At 45.4% G+C, this 17779-nt stretch overlaps 1 long non-coding RNA gene across 2 annotated transcripts in view; it reads left to right on the forward strand.

Moving 5' to 3' along the window:
* The window catches only part of LOC116270547, a 69112-nt gene that overhangs the window by 45796 nt on the left and 5537 nt on the right, over window positions 1-17779 (forward strand). For both annotated transcript variants that reach the window (XR_004178622.1, XR_004178623.1), the window contains one exon: window positions 16399-16675. This is a non-coding gene — a long non-coding RNA (uncharacterized LOC116270547). The remainder of the gene's footprint in view (window positions 1-16398; window positions 16676-17779) is intronic.

Genomic DNA, 17779 nt, shown 5'->3' on the forward strand with positions numbered 1-17779 from the left:
AACAGAGTGAAATCTTCCGAACTGCGATGCAGATCAAGCGTCTCCTCTTCCATAAACAGTGACTTGCTACAGAAAAACTCTATGGCCTTCTTTTCTGGTTAGTAAAAAGATGATTGTTGATACGTGACAAAAGCCAAATAAGCTCTAATAGCCAAAAAGTTGCTCCAGTCTCCTGCTTTCCCTTTCCCACGTTTCCCCTGGCACTGACTTCCTGAGGCAGTCGCACAGGCTGGATGGCAGGGCTCACCTGCCACATGATGGAGGGACACGCAGCCAGGTGAAGGCGACTGCTCCATCGGCACACTGCGCAATCTCCCCCTCCTTCACTGTGCTTAGCACGAGATGGGGGACACTGAGCACTCACAGCCACTCAGTGCCACACCAGGTCCCCAGTGCAGGCTGGGCAAGGATTCAGAACCTTCGTGAGCCCCCTTGAAGCTGAGGCCTGGAACGGCTACTGTGTGCCCGGGTTCTCCTCAGGGTCTTCTTCCAGGTCAGGGTTCATAAGAACATTTTCCCAGTCTGAGCTGAAACCAAGAGGTTAGCAGAATATTCTGGAGGGGGGAAGGCACCGGAGAGACCTCTGTGCACAGCCAGCATTTGCATACTCGTTAATGGAAAAGGAGAGTTCATCTCTGATGCCACGAGGGTCTGCAATGCGCCCCTCTAGCCCGATCAAAAACAAACACAGAGGAGCCTCTCCATGCCTGTCTCCTGACTCGATGGCTTTTTTTCTTCTATTGACTGCTTTTGTTTCATTTTCATTAGATTTTTGAAATTCTATGTTTTGAGCAGTTCTGTCCAATTTGGTGGCTCACACACAGTGTGGAGGTTAGCTGAGTGGTCTTGCTTTCCAATGATACTCAGACCTTGCAGGTCTGGGGACCTTCACCTGCTACCTAACATCAAAGGACTTAGTGCAGGCCTCTGAGAAACATATCTTTTATTTTATTTATTTTATTTTTTTATTTTTTTGAGACGGAGTCTCACTCTGTCGCCCAGGCTGGAGTGCAGTGGCGCCATCTCGGCTCACTGCAAGCTCCGCCTCCCGGGTTCACGCCATTCTCCTGCCTCAGCCTCCTAACATATCTTTTAAAAAAATTAAATTAATGCTTTATGTATCTAGAAAAAAGTCTGAATTTTTATTGTCTCCATGAAAAGTATTGTATTACACAAACCTTTCCAATCTACCCAAAATCAGTGAGACAAATAAATGAGTAATTCTCCCTGGCCAGGACTTTATCAAATGCCCCAGGATTCCCAGTGTTGGTGACCTATTAATAGAAAACAAATATTAAGTCTTAGACCTACTCACTCAACTAAACTGAATTGTAAGAGTAAAAACTGGACCTTGGACTCTGGCAAGCCACTAGGGCAGGGCCACCCCCATGTAGTGAGCACATTTAGGTTTACTCATATTTAAAAGTTTAGTCACATTTTGGGGCAATTTGTGTTTTTATATGTGTGTGTGTGTATATATATATTTATGTCTGTTTTTTTTTTGTGAGACAAAGTCTCACTCTTGTCACCCAGGCTGGAATGCAGTGGTGCCATCTCAGCTTATTGCTACCTCCACCTCCCAGATTTAGGCACTTCTTGCGCCTCAGCCTCCCGAGTAGCTGAGATTACAGGTGTGCACCAACACAACCAGCTAATTTTTATATTTTTAATAGAGACGGGTTTTGCCATGTGGGCCAGGCTGGTGTTGAACTTCTGGGGTCAAGTGATCTGCTGCCTTGGCCTCCCAAAGTACTGGGATTACAGGTGTGAACCACTGTGCCTGGTCTGTATGGTATTCTTAAACCCCTTCATTTAGCTTTGGCCGTGGAGACTTGGAACAGAAGGTTAGGAGTTTTACAGGCCACAAGGACAGGCTGGTTTTCTGGGTTCCTGGGCACACAGCCTAACTCAGAAAAAAATAAAACACACATGAGAAAAACAGGCCAGAAAAACCTGATTCACAGGAGGCATGTCACTGAGTTGTACTTACTTTATATAAAGTAGTGGTTCTCTTCAAACTTGGAGTCTCAGGACCCCTTTATGCTCTCAAAAACGGAGGATCTGGCTGAGCGAGGTGGCTCACACCTGTTCTCCCAGCACTTTGGGAGGCCGAGGCGGGTGGATCACTTGAGGTCAGGAGTTTGAGATCAGCCTGACTAACATGGCAAAAGCCCATCTCTACTATAAATATGAAAATTAGCCAGGTGATCATGGCTAACGCCTGTAGTCCCAGCTACTCAGGAGGCTAAGGCTGGAGAATCGCTTGAGCCTGCAGGCTGAGGCTGTACCGAGCCAAGATTACGCCACTGCACTCCAGCCTGGATGACAGAGTAAGACCCTGTCTCAAAAAAAAAAAAAAAAAAGAAGAAGAAGAAAGAAAGAGAGGAGAGAGAGAGAGAGAGAGGATCCTATGTACCTTTTGTTTCTGATGGGCTAGATCTACTAATATTTACAACACTAGAAATTAAAATTGAGAAGTTTCAAAAATACATATTCACTTTAAAAGCACAATAAAAATTCCATTGCATAAATTCCTTATTTTTATGAAAGTAACTACATTTTCCAAAGCCCCAAAGACAATGAGTAAGAAGAACAACAGTGTTTTGGTGTTTTGCAAATCTCCCTGGCCTCAGGATTAGTGGAAGACAGCTGGACTGTCCTTATCTGCTTGCATTTAGGCTGAGTTTGTTACCATGTGTTGCCTTGGCTGAAGTAGAGGAAGAATGTCTGGCCTCCAAGAGGTATGGAAGTGGAATAAGGAGGAGTAGGTAAGCAGACTTTTTAGATAATGGCAGGTTAGCTTGAGTTTTCTAGTGTGGTCTCTTATTGGTTAGGTGCACTGTAGAATCTGGAACAGACACCTGAACGTTCTTTAGGTGACTTTTAGGGATGTTTTAGCCCCCCCACCACCTGGGGCCCACAGGGATACACCCAACGACGAGATCTCTCTCAGCCTTGAAGACATTTGCAGCCCAGCCCTGCTGCTCCTTCCTGCTTGTCTAAAACTTCGCAATTCTGTGAGATCATAGACAAATCGCATCTCTTCCGTGAAGGCTGCCCTCACTAAACAAGAATTATCTCTTTCTTTTCTCAATTCAGATATCGTTATTGTCTGTACCACTCATTTGGCCCTTAGTAATTGCTGTCAGTTTTTATTAATTGATTGATTGAGGTGGCACAATCTCGGCTCACTGCAACCTCCATCTCCTGGGTTCAAGCGATTCTCCAACCTCAGCCTCCCGAGTAGCTGAGACTACAGGCGTGTCTGTACCACCATGCCCAGCGAATTTTTGTATTTTTAGTAGAGATGGGGTTTCACCATGTTGGCCAGGATGGTCTCAGTCTCTTGACCTTCTGATCTGCCCACCTCAATCTCCCAAAGTGCTGGGATTACAGACGTGAGCCATCACACCTGTCCAATGCTGTCAATTTTAAATTAACTGGCAGATAACCATTTGCTAATTTTTAATTAAGCTAATTGAAAACAGGTTCTTGACTAGTACTTTTATTTGTTTATTTATTTATTGAGAGAGAGTCTCACTCTGTTGCCCAGGCTGGAGTGCAATGGTGCAATCTCAGCTCACTGCAACCTCTGCCTTCTGGGTTCAAGTGATTCTCCTGCCTTAGCCTTCTGAGTAGCTGGGACTACAGGTGCACACCCCCACAACTGGCTAATTTTTGTATTTTTAGTAGAGACAGAGTTTCACCATGTTGGCCCAGACCATCTCGATGTCTCTTAATCTGGGGCTCATGGATTAGTTTATTAGGGGCCCATGAACCCCCAGAACTTGTAAGTGAAATTGTGGATGTCTTTGTATATATCATTCTTCAGAAATATTACTCCTCCTTTCCCCCCCCAGTAAAACGTTAGTAACAACTAGGCTAGATTTTTAAGAAATATACACTCTGGTCTGTTTTACAGTTTTTAAACCCAATATCTGCTATAGTGGAATCAGAAAAGGCCACACCTATGAAAGCAAATTCTTCCTCGATTGTGCCAGTGGGCTTTAGTTCCTCTTTTCTATGTTTACATTGGAGTCCCAACCCTCTGGTTATTTTTGATATTCCAACATAGTCTGTGTTGGGAAGGGAGTTCTTACTCTGTTTCCTCCCGTGCACACAGCGGTTCGTACCAGGGAAGCAGGACATACCACTGCAGCACTTCAGCGGGGAACCTCTGTTTGTGCTCAGAAGTAAGAGAGCACCCAACTCAGGGTCAGCAGACATCTTTGGGAAAGTGCGGAGAGTAAGGATCTGAGGCTCTGCGGGTCACATGGGCTCTGTGGTGATGACTCGGCTCTGCCATTGCTGCAGAATGCAGCCCCAAACAGGAAAGTGAGTTGGCCTCTCGAGTCCAAACAGCTCTGTTTACAGAAACAATCAGGGGCTGCATTTGGCCCGTGGGCTGGAGTTCGTGAACCTCTGATCTAATTCACAGCTCACTAGAACAGGAGTTATTGTTATAATAAGGAAGCACAACATCCAGAAATTGGGTGGAATCCTGGGACTCTTTGGACTTTGGATTCCACCAATCATAGGTAATTCTAGTCTTGGCTAAAAGGGAGCACACAAGTCCAGAGAAAGCTGCTCATCCCAGGCAATGGCCCAGACAGGCAGCCCCGTGACACCAGCAGGGAAATAGGGGCAGTTTTGTGGTCATTGCTCCAGCGCTCACATACCTTCTATCAGAGACGATTTAAAAAGTTATTGTTTCCACCACCACAAACCGGGAGAGTGCAGGCTTCTGTTAGAAAATCTGGATTGCTCCCTGATCTGCCTCTCTGTAATTAGCGAACCTTTCTTTCTCTGCTCCGTGCACACAATGAATAAAACGTTCATGGTGTATGATGTCACCACAGCACTAGAAACAGTCTTGATTGTTCCACTTTAAATTCTGCCTTTGCGCCTGGCTGTGGCTGCAGCTGCTGGTCATCCCTCCACCAGCTACTACTCACTTACCAAACTGGTGTTGACAGCTCCACCTTGCAGACTTTCCCGGCGGGAGGAAGGCCTGCTGGGAATGGACATAGTAGGGAGAGCCTCAGGGCCTCCTTCCTGACAGAGCACAAATACAGTGGAAGCAGATTCGCAGCTTCTCACAAGTTGAGTCTTGAGAATATGCAGAATCAGAATTCTGCATCTGGCAAGTCAGAATTTAAAACTTGGCAAGCACTTTGACTTATTTAGGTTTCTTTTATTACCAAGTTCATCAAAGGGCACTTTTCTTTCTCACTCTCAATAGGAATTCTTGGGCCTTGAGCGGTCGTTTATTTGTTCTTGCTCTGGTGGTTCTTCCTTTTGTCCCTTGCTGTTCCGTGGACTGGAGGGGTCTATACATGGTGAGTTTCTTTTTCTGCCTTTTTGTAAGTTGCGGTTTGTTCTCCCAATCCTGCACGTGACTGGGGTTGGGGGAATTCTGTAGTTGGCTTTGTCCATTGTTTTCTGTACCAGAACGTGGTTTAAGAACAGCTATCAGTGCTGTCATAATGACACCACGTTTGCTCCAGGAAGGCACACTTTGAATTACCTCTAGCACCGTCCCCACCAAAGACAGGCCGAGCTCTGACCTTCCCTGCTTGGGCCACTCACTCCTATGTATGGTGAGGGCCTTTCTGACCGGCGGAGCCAGGCGGCATGCAGCTGCCCTAGAAGCAAGAAGGCTGAAGCCGGACAATGTTTGGCCAATCAAAGCACCATTTGGTGAGGTGAGCATACTCAGACGAGCATTTCAAGTAGCAGTTCCTCTAAAACTTCCACTAAAGGCCATTCAGCAGAAATCCCCCAAACACAGACAGGCTTGAGATGCTGGGTGGCCAAACCAAATGGCGAGTGCCCTATGCCAGCCAAACAGGAGAGAGTGCGAGTCAGGGTTCCGGCCTGCGGAGGAGGGAGATGACCTCCACTGAGTGCTCTCTGTGCATCCTGCTCTGGACAAAGGCCCTGTGTGTCTCACAAACCTGATTTTTCAAATCAGAAAATCGGAGGCTTGAGAAGTTAAGTCCTGAGGCCTCCCAGGTGGTACATGGCTCACCCAACAGCATCTGTCTATATGTTTTTAAGAGCATGCCCCGGCAGCCATTAGAGTATGGAGTGTAGAAATTCACAGCACCACCTTTCACAGGAAACCAGGTGTAACTATACTTTTGTGTTCTACAGACACGCAGGTGGGGTTGGAGAGGAGGCTACCACCAGGACACTGGACATTGGAAGGCCAGGGTAAATAGATCCTCGGGGTCCAGGGAGACAGGGGTCTAGGACACAGAGCCTGCCAAGCACCAATTTTGTAAAGTTCAGTGTTAATGAGGAGAAATGACCTGAGGAAAATCCAACTGGGCCTCCTCTCCTATGGATCCAAATTGTACCAATTGAAAGGGGAAAAAAGGGTGGCTTCAAGGCACCCCAACTTTAAGTTTTTTAGTAGTCTGAGGCCCTTCTTTTCAGCTTTTGCTGGTTGTTTGCTGTCGTTCCTTTATAAAACTCTTCCCAGTTTTTGAGGATAGAGGTTGTGGTTGGCCCCATTACAAGCATCTTTTGCTCGGATTGGAGCACCATGAACTGAAATACTGCAGTATTTTAGGGAGGGAGACCCGGAGACTTAGGGGGTACGAACAATGAGGCCAGGTGCTGGTGGATCACATGGTTACAGCTGCATGTGGACAAGCACAATTAAGGCAGTTTTACTGTGAAACAACAAATACAGCAAAATCACAATGCCTGCCTGTGCTCTTATCTATAGGAACATTGTGGGATGGGAGTAGGATGTGGCTGAAATGGTGCAGCCCTATCCACTTAGCTTGATTCTCAACCCACAGTAGCTCCAAATCACACTGGAAAATGGGAGAAGCTTATTTCTTAAATAAAAGGTGGCATGTTTTGAAGAATCTCCTGGCAATTTAATTGTTATATAAGTTATTTGGATTTTTAATAAAGGAAGTTTCAACCTGAATTTTATAGATAAAAGGTTTTTGTTTCTCTCTCTCTCAAGCCCATTTTCCCTATTGACAAATTTTGACCCAGGTCAGAGTAGCATAATCTATGATGCCTGTGTCCAAATTAAATGATTCAGAATCAGAATCTCACGTGTAAATAGAAATCTCACAGGGTGTAAAAGATACCATCATAAAGTAAAGCTAAACAAAATATCAGTATCCGTTTTATCAAATACCTTATAGGTTGAAGGTTAAACGATGTTGGAAGCACAGATGAACACGCAGTTGTGCCAGGAATCATGGTGATGTTAAGAAAATGTTTTCTTTTCATTCTTTTTCTTGTCGATGGGAAAATATCTATCAGAAAGTAGAAAAGAAGGGAGGTGAGGGCTGGGCTTGGGGAAACAGTTGTCAGGATGAGTGGTGGATATGAGCATCCCGTTTATTCTCACTCAACCCACGAGAAGGTCACACACAAGCCGTGTCTAGAAGGAAAGGGGGAAAGTGTGAGGCAGGTAAAGGAAGGCTGACCTCAGCTGAGCAAAGGGCAGAGAGGACTTGGCCACCAATGGCAGCTTTGCAAAGAGCAGGTGGAATCAGAGTGAGGCGTAACGGTCAACTGGAATGTATCTGACCCACAGTCCTTGCCTTTTCCTCATACTATTTGAAAAATGTTGCCTAAAGTCTGTTTAGAAAGTGTACTGGGGAATTCCTTACTCTTGGTTTGTGTGGGGCACAGAGGCAGCCATGTGTGTCACATGTCAAGGCAGGTGGACCAACTCTAGGGGCAGCGCAAGCTGCATTCAGGCACATTTGCTGAGAAAGCGCAGTGTCCTCTGTGTCACAGGAGCGTCGGCTGTGACCACCTAGTGTGGGCTGTGAGGGAGAAAGCAGGTTCCAGAAGGTCGTTCTGTGACTCTTTTCTTACTCCTAAGTCTTGGGGAGACACTGTTTGCCCTGAGGCTGATGGATAAGCTCCATTCGTTTCAATGGAAATATTCAACCCTAGTTGAATGGGAGACACAGGAAAAATGAACATAAATGTAAAGGTTCAAGTTGGAAAGCCAATGATGCAGTTCTAGCCTTTGTGGAAAGATCCATAGGTCGCTTTCTGAGATGTCGCATGTTCACGGTGCTTCCATTTCCAAAGCAAACCAGGCTGCTGGGTGAAGCCACTGGTGCCAATCCTCACGAGTCGCTGAGATCAGAAACACAAGTGCACGTCTGCCACCGTGCACTAACTCGCATCTCAGAGACACAAGCGCACGTCCACGCCTGTGCGCTAACTCGCTTCTCAGAGCACTGGCTCACGGGCAGTCTCCGGTGTATTCATCACCGGGGCTAAACCTTACTGAACTAACTCAAAGGGGAGAGCTTCTCAAAATGCATAGTGCGTGCATATAACTGGGAGAGCTTGAAAAAGACAGAAATCCCTAAGCGCCAATCCCAGAGAGGCTGCCTCAGTTGGCCAGCTGTGGAGCCCGAGAATCTGCATCTTACCAAAGCTCTCCCAGTTCGTTCTGACACATGTGGTCTGAGAATCCCGTGTTGAGAAATACCACTGGAACGGTGCATTTAAAAACAGTTCCTCAGAAGCCTACTGTCTGTTTAGGTTTACAGTTGATAGGATGATGCAAATGTATTAAAATCTCTCTGTAAATACATCCTCAAGTGGCCTGAGTTGATAGTGAACCGTTTTGCAGTGTGTGTCTTAGTGAATAACGCCAGTATTGGCTCAGTTGAGTGGAACACGCACAAACTCATTAAATCTCAAGTGTGTGTTTCAGGTGTTGGCGAGGTCACATTGCTCCTTCAGCTTAGGTCATGCAGAGGAACATCAGCAGCGGCCGGCCTGGGTGTTGTCCGCGCCGCCTCTCTGGCTTGGTGGTGCATCACTCCTCTCCCTTAGCTGCCTCGCCTTGGACATGCGTCTTGGCTATGACAAACACGCAGGGGACTGCGCGGCCGGAGTAGTGGGGCGGGGCCTAGGAGTCCAGGTGCTTATGTAGTGGATGCTGCCCTTTTTTGTGGCCAAACACCGCGTCCACTTCTCCCATCTCAGCAGCACTGGTCCCTGCAGCTTGATGGATTGGGAAATCATTTGTAGCAACCATGGGGATACTCAGGAAAAGAACACTGAGAACATTGTACCTCCCAGGTTCTGGGCCTTGATGGACACAGACACACACACACACACACACACACACACACATATACACACTCATGAACACACACTTCCGTGTACATGCATCTTGCACACACAGAGTCTTGAGCTCACTGGTAATCTCCAGCTTAGAATTCACCATTGTCAGCTTGGAGAAAACAACATGCTTTTCTGGAGAATAAAGGCCTCAGTGAATTTGTCCCCAAATTTTATGTCTCTCATGACTTTGAGGGAATTTTTTGTTGTTGTTTATAGCCTTATGCCAAAGGGAAAGGACAAAATACTGGGCATGGCCTGCTCGTAGTGAAAGCTCACATTTTCGTGATTCTCTGCGGATTCATCACACACTGAGATTTTCTACTAAATACCCTTCCTGACTCTATTGGAAATGGCTGTAAGTGGAACAAATGGAAGTCACCCTCAAAATAAGGACTGCCAGGAGAATAGGGGGTGGCAACTTTAACTGCCCCACCACCTTGGGAAGTGGTGTTAGTTTTTTTCTATTTTGATGGTGCTGCTTGGAGGCAAGCTGATGGACTGACACTGGTGGAGCATTTTGCTTTTCACAGGGTGCTCTGACCAGGAGGCAGTCAGGGGAAGCACTCATTCCATTCCTTCCATGATGAGAAGCTAAAGCCCGGGAGGTGGAGGGCGCCTGCCCTGGCTGGGGAGTGGCTTCCTGAGCCTGGCCTGGGGCTGCTCTGCTGCAAAGCCACACTACAGCGATGGCCTCGTGGGCCTCTGCTGCCTTTGTTTGTTTGATTTAATTTCTTCTTCTTCTTTTTTTTTTTTTTGAGATGTAGTCTTGCTCTGTTGCCAGGCTGGAGTGCAGTGGTGCTATCATGCCTCACTGCAAACTCCACCTCCTGGGTTCAAGCGATTCTCCTGCCTTAGCGTCCCGAGCCACTGGGACTACAGACACCCGCCACTACGCCTGGCTGATTTTTGTATTTTTAGTAGAGACAGGGTTTCACCATGTTGGCCAGGATGGTCTTGATCTTTTGACCTGGTGATCCGCCCGCCTCGGCCTCCCAAAGTGCTGGGATTGCAGGCGTGAGCCACTGCACCTGGCCTGTTTTTGATTTAATTTTCGATTGGCACATGACAATGTACAGGGTACAGTGTGATGTTTCAATACATGTTTACATTGTTTAATGATCGAATCAGGGTAATCAGCGTGTCTATCATCTCACACTTGCCATCTCTTTGTGATAAGAACAGTCAAAATTCATTCTTCTAGCTATTTTGAAATATACATTACATTATTGTTAACTATAGTCATTTGCAATGTGCATGAACCTAGGGGACATGATGTTAAGTGAAATAAGACAGACGCAGAAAGACAAATACTGCGTGATCCCACTCATGTGTGGAATCTGAAAATATTCGTCTCCTGGAGACAGAACATAGATTGGTGGTTTCCAGATGCGGGGGTGGGGGCGGAGGTAGGCAGGGTGAAGAGAGGTTGGTCAATGGGTACAAAGTTACAGTTAGATAAGAGAAATAAGTTGGGAGCCTTTTAAAATTCAAACCCTCCCTTTCTTCCTTTATTCTTTTGTGTTTCCTTTGAACTCACTCTCTAAAAATAAAATCCAGGGCTGCTGAGTTTGTAAGATTTTCCTCTTATAGTGACATTTTTGAATATCACTCTGTGTATAATTTATATCACTCATTGCCAATCCTTTTGACAAAGTTGTATGTTTCTGTGGCATTCTTCTTGGAAATTTGTACCTGAAAGATTGTGTTCTTTGAATAACTGATCTATTTCCTTTTATCAGATAAGATTTATGTTCTTCTTGTCTTGCAGAAAGCTTAGAGCTACATTTAATATTCAACCATGACCTTTGTATTATGTTTCTTCTCCTTCTATGAGGTTTTATGTTCTGCATTTTAGCCTTATTTTATATGCACCTTTTCCAAAAACCAAAGATTTTGGAAACAGGCATTTTGTGTAAGCATTTTTTTCTCTCAGTTTAAATTGCTGTGACGTGAAAACATCAAATGCCCTAAACAAGCTGTAAGATTGTTAAATTCAATTAGGTAGATCACATAATACAAGTTCTTAAAATTGTCACGAATACTGTAGAGTAAATGTTGTTATGGAAGAAATTTAATGTGTAAAATCACACTGTAAACAATACCAGACTCATGACAAAGGGTGATGAAATAAAATCAGTCCTCAGGGGAAGCCGAGAAGTTCAACGGAAGAATGCTAAGGCTTCATTTTGGTTGTGGAGAATCACTAAGCAAGTCCTATAAAATACATGGGAAAAGATCGTGTTTGTTCTACACAGCGACACAGGCTGAGCCACAGGGTTGCTGGGATTTGTTCCAACTGCAGGCTCTCAGCCCACCGGGCTGCCTTCCTCACCTCCTCATGGTCAGGTGGCACGTGTGTGGTCTCAGACGAACTGATTCCATTCTGAGCCTCATTTCCCTAATCTGGAGAATGGGATCATAGTACCCACCTCCATGGGCAATGTGGACAATTAAAGTGATTTGTGAGAACGGATTAGCACAATGCCTGGCACAATTTTCCTTCAAACTTGAATTCTTCTACCTTGTAAAAAATACAAAGCCTTGCATGTTCTGTTTCATGATAAATACTGTGCAGAGCCATGTGTTAGTTTTTTTTAGAGTTTTGCTGGAGTGTGTCACATACACAGAAAAGCATCTAAAGCAAGTGTGTAGCTGCCTGGATTTTGACAGTGAACACTCGTGTACTAGCATTTAGGTTAAGAAACAGCCTCAGAAACCCTCCTCCTGTCACCTCCTAGTCAATTTCCCATCCTAGGAAGGTTCCCACTATCCTGACTTTTAACACCATAGATTTCTTTTGCCTTTTTTTTTTTTTTTTTAAGAGTCAGCGTGTCGCTCTGTTGCCCAGGCTGGAGGGCAGTGGTGTGATTATGACTCACTGATACCTCTGACTCCTGGGTTCAAATGATCCTTCTATCTCAGCCTCCAGAGTAGCTAGGACACACCACCACAACCAGCTAATTTTTAAATTTATTGTAGAGATGGGGTCTTACTATGTTGTCTAGACTAGTGTTTTGCCTATTTTTGTACTTTACCTAAATGGAGTCATACGGGGTGTACCCTTTTGTGTCTGGCCTCTTTCACTCAATATGTTTGCAGGATTCATCCATGATTGTGGGTAGCAACAGTTTGTTGTTAGTTCCTGTAGCTGTATAGATGTCCAATGTATAATACCAAAATTTATTTACTAATTGTACTGTTTATAGAAATTTGGGTTTCCTGTTTGAATACTGTATGAATAAAGCTGCTATGAACATTCTTACACATCTTTGGTAAAGATACACCCATTTCTATTGGATCTATACCTAGAGATGTAATTGCATATTGATCAGTGTAATCGCCAAATCCTTGTTGCCCACTGCAGAGATAAAATCAGTTCACTGAGACAGCGGTATTGCAGTAGAGAACAAGTTTAATAAACACAGCTGGCCAGGCAGAACAGGAGTTTATTACTTTATTACTCAAATCAGCCTCTCTGAGAACTCAGAGGCTAGGTAGGGGTTTTATGGCTAATTTGGTGAACAGCAGGCTAAGGAAAGGGTGCTGCTGATTGGTTGAGGATGAAATCAGAGGGGTGTGGAAAATGGTCCTGGTGCACTGAGTCCACCTCCAGGCGGGGTCCACAGGACTGGTTGAGTCATGAGTCACGGGTCAGGTGCAGTCATTCATTTGCCTGCCAGAATGCAGAAGTCTGAAAAACATCTCAATAATAATCTTAGACAAAATAATAGTAGTGTTATCTATAGGAACAATTGGAGAAGTCATCAATCCTGTGATCTCTGGCCACATGACTCCTAAGAGGCAAGGAATTATAGAAAAGCAAGCCAGAGAACATTTAAACCTTCCTTTTAGCAGAATTCAGACTCCTCCCATAATCATAATATTGTGACCCTCCATTCATTTTACAAAGGCAGTTTCAGTCCCTGAGCAAGGAGGGAGTTCGTTTCAGGGAGGGACTGTTACCATCTTTGTTTTAAAGGTAACAAAGGCAATTAGCTTGTGAGAATAGAAGCAAGATGGAGTCCCTTAGGTTAAATTTCTCTCACTGTTACAAATGTTGCAAAGGCAGTTTCATCAGCTTTAGTAAATCCTATTAGTTTTCCAAAGTGGCTGTGCCAATTTATACTCCCAATATAGTGTGGGAGTTCCTCTTTATCGTCATCAACCCTTGGTATTTTATCTCTTTTTCATATTGGCTTTTTCACTTGTATTAGCAAGGGCTCTCCAGAGAAATAGAACCAATAGAATCTGTATAGATACATGGAAAGAGACTTATGATGAGGGACTAACCCATGTGATCATGGAGACTGAGAAGCGCAGGATCTGCTGTCTGTAACCTGGAAATGTGGGAGAGCTGGTGTCATTCCTGTCTAAACCCAAAGGCCTGAGAAACGGAAGCCAATGGTATCGGTCCTGGTCCAAGCCCAAAGGCCCAAGAACCAGGTGCATCAATGTCCAATGTCCCAGGGTAGGAGACAGATGTCCTGTTTGCCAAGGTCACTCTCTCTGATGCCTTTCTGTTCTATTCCTACCCTCAAAGGATTGGCCGATGCCACCCACATCAGGGAGGGTGTGTCTTTACTCAGCCAGATGGTTCCAATGCTAATCTCTCCCAGAAATACCCTCAGCACACCCCAGAAATAATATTTCACCTGCCACCTGTATATCACTCAGCCCAGTCAAGTGGACACAGAAAATTCACTGTCACACATCACATTACAGTGTAGCGATGCCTCAGTATGCTTTTAATTTGCACTTTCCAGATGACTATTGCATTTTTAGCATTACCTTATATTGTTTAGAAAATAAGATACAATATAACACACAAAGCAACATGTAACATATAAAGCAAAAGCCAATAAAAATATATAAACAGAACTTGGTAAAGCACAAATATAATGAATGATTTTAAATATTTTCATGTAATAATTTAGGAGATCTAGTAAACTAATCAAAGATGAAGAGGATCTTACATTCATAATTTCATGTAATAATACATATAAAATTTACATCCCACAAATATAGAATCTATAATTTTTTATCCTTTGTACTTTATGAAATTTATAAAATTCAATTAGGTTCTTTACGATGAAAACATTTCAAATAGTTCAGGAAAGTAGAGATTTTAGAGCCATCAGTCTCTGATCAGAATCCAAAACATAGATAAATAAACTGTATAGAGACCCAAGCTGAACTATTTAATATTAGGGCGCACTCTCATAAAGTATCCTAAGGCAAAGGAGAAGTCAAGGCTGAAATTACAAGTTATAGAAATAGCAGTTCAAACTAGGAGACCTCGTAGCAAATTTATCACATCCAGGAAAAGTTGTATTTAGAGGAAACAGCTTCAAATACCTTCTTTATTATAGAAGAAAATGAAAACTACAAGTTAGAATTCATGTTAAGAAACTCAAAGAAGATGACAAACCAAACCAAAAGGACCTATGATAGGAAAGTAATGGGGATATAGGAGCTCATATTGATGCAGCAGACATAGGGGCTGCCAAATGTTACTGAAATTCAGGATTAGGGTTAAAAGGATAAGAAATGAGCTCATATTAATGAAGCAGACACCGGGGCTGCCAAATGTTACTGAAATTCAGGATTAGGGTTAAAAGGACAAGAAATGCCTAAATTCTAACCCTGGACATGATGAGGAGTCTAAAACAAGTGTATCAATTCTCCAGTTGTGTCGTCTCCCTTGCTGTAAGATACGAACAACAGCACCAGTAACAGCAGCAGTACAGCTGTGCCCAGCATGACAACGTTTTAGTCACCGGTGCTTCGCATACAGGACAGCAGCCCCATGACATAATAATACCACATTTCTATTCCTTTTCTACATTTGGGTGTGTTTAGATGCACGAATACTTACCGTTGTGGTACAGCTGCTTACAGTACTCAGTACAGTAACGTGTGCAGGTTTGTTGCCTGGGAGAAATAGACTACAATGTGCAGCCTCGCTGTGTGGTGGGCTACATTATCTAGGTTTGTGTGAGTATACGCCCTACTGTTCATACAGCAGCAACGTCACCTACATTCCTCAGAATGTATCCCCATTAGTAAGTGATGCATGACTGCACCTAAGATGGTATCAGTGGTCACAGTAAAGTTTAAAATGTAACATGTTGTAATGCAACTTAAGCAGTGCATGCAGTATCTAGGAGGCCTGTATAGGGAGTCTGTTATATACATGCAATGATGCCAACCTCAGGCTACTAAAAACGCGAAACCGATGGGCTGTGAAGGGAGTGGATGATCTGTTTGTCAGCAAGGCATGTGCACCGTATGTGTAAATATCCTGAAGAAAGTACCTCAAGTGTCTATCATGCAGCCAACAGACAGTATCTGCAGGAGCCTTCACAAACCAAGAATAGGGAAATTGGATTCTTTCCATTTACAGACATTTTCAGACTCTTCCTTTCTTTTTTCAGACAGAGTCTTGCTCTGTCGCCCAGGCTGGAGTGCAGTGGCACAATCTCAGCTCACTGCAACCTCTGCCTCCCCGGTTCAAGCAATTCTCCTGCCTCAGCCTCCCGAGTAGCTGAGATTACAGGTGCCCATTACCACGCCCAGCTTATTTTTAGTAGAGATGGGGTTTCACTGTGTGGCCAGGCTGGTCTTGAACTCCTGACCTCAAGATCCACCCACCTTGGCCTCCCAAAGTGCTGGGATTACAAGTGTGAACCACTGCACCTGGCCTGTCAGACTTTTTCTGAACCATCTGGGGAAGTCACAGTATTGATATTGACCATGAATTTATGAGAAACTGACCATGAATTTATGAGAAATAGTAGATATTAAAAAATAGTTGATTTTTAGTTGGTAACAAAAGACTAAAGTCTTTAATGCAGCCTAGTTCCTTGAAATCTGATAATGCTGATAAGTCAGTTTCCGGAGCCAAATTTACCCACTTGACTCATCCTAACAAGAAATCAAATATCCTTGTTATAAGAGGAGATTATCAAAACAAAACAAAAACAGACAGCACGGATGGGCTGCCTCGTGTTGTATAGGATTCGAGACCCAGGAGCCATCTCTCAGGGGCCACTGTCGCTAGTCAGGCACACAGACAGGAAAGGAGGAGGGACCCAGCTGGCGTCTGGTTGGAGCAGCACCCGGGACACAGCATGGCAGCTGGCCAGTTCTCAGCCCTGGGCAAGAATCCACAAGAGGCAAAGGCATTTTCTGTGCTGTGCCTCAGCCAGAAGTTCCAATGCAGGGATGTGGAAGCACTTTCTAAAACTTGCCTTTGTCTTGCTCTAGATGCAGGCACCACGCACGACGCTGACGAGCACGGTCTCTGAGTCCCGTGCTGGCAGGACTTTATGGCCAAGGTGCCTCGCGCCACCCACCACATGTGGTAGTGGCAGTCATTTGTGGAACACTCAGACACCCAAATAAAGGGGCAGCCATCCTAAACTGGTGCAGCTTTACCGTCCTGGGAGGCCTTACCCACTTCTCAAAAGAATGTGCTGTTTGCTAACTTCAGTACTGAAATACCGGAGTTGTGTTACCTGAGGGTTTTCCAGCTGTTTTTCAGGTGAGTGTACTGTGAGCTAAGCAGGCTCTAGACCCGTATCTGCCATCCACGGGCTGGGTGGCTGTGGGAGCAGCTCTTTTCTTCTCCGGATTCCCCCACCTTCTATGAAGGTTACTGAGCACATGAACTCCAAGTGAGCACTGCGGGGACTGGCCTCCTGAGATTCTCGGAGACCCTCGTTCCCCTCCCCAGTCTCCACGCAGCACATACCTTGTTGCAGAGGCCACCTGACCTTCCAAGAGGACATGAACAGCAGGAAGTGATTTCCAATCACGTTGGACAGGCTGTGCCTGCGGCCGGCAGGACTTCCTGGTCCTGGCATTTCAGGTGAATGACGCTTGTCTGCGGTTGAAGATGAAGCTTCCCCAGGTCCCTTTAAGGACTGCCTGGGCATCCCTCCCTTTCTCCTTTCAGCCCCCAGGTGTGCAGCCTGCCAGGCTCTCGCCTCCAGTTTCACACGCCCTTGCACCTGCCTGGGCGAAGGCACTTAGGGCACTCATGCACACCCCACCCTTAGGGGAGGAGGTTATGCCCAGCGGGTGGTCCATAGAAGGAAGCTTCCTCATCTCCCTGCTGGTCTAGTAGAGTGGAGCCAGCGGAGACAATGCTCCCTGTTTGGGAATGGAGGGGTGGGGACTTAGGGGTAAGGGGAAGCTGAGAAGAGATTACACAGAGGAGATGATATGAGGCAAATCTTCAGAGGTGGAAGCTTTAGGGGGAAAGTGGTAGCGATTGGAGTCAGAGGCAGCAGCGCCATTGAAAGTCCAGGCTGCGAGAGCCTGCTAAGAGTTACATTCTCCAGGGCAGGGCAAAGGGAGGGTGCCCAAGGGACAGAGGAGGCAGTGGCTGCCAGCCTGGGGTCCCAGGAATTCCCCGGCACCTGTTCCTCCTCCTCACCCCTGGCCCACCCCTGCAGCTCCTCACCAGGTTCAGACGTCCTGGCTCCAGTCCTCCCACCTCATCTGTGCACCTTGCCCGTCCTTTCGCTTCCTCTGCATGCACTGAAGCCCTACCAGCTGGTGAGGAGTCCCTGTGTTTGGAGGCGGGGTTTGGCTTCTTACACCATCATCCTGCGCTATGTCCAGGCTCCTCGGGTCTCTGTGC

This window comes from Papio anubis, chromosome 15 (genome assembly GCF_008728515.1).
Source record: "Papio anubis isolate 15944 chromosome 15, Panubis1.0, whole genome shotgun sequence".
Classification (NCBI taxonomy): domain Eukaryota; kingdom Metazoa; phylum Chordata; class Mammalia; order Primates; family Cercopithecidae; genus Papio; species Papio anubis.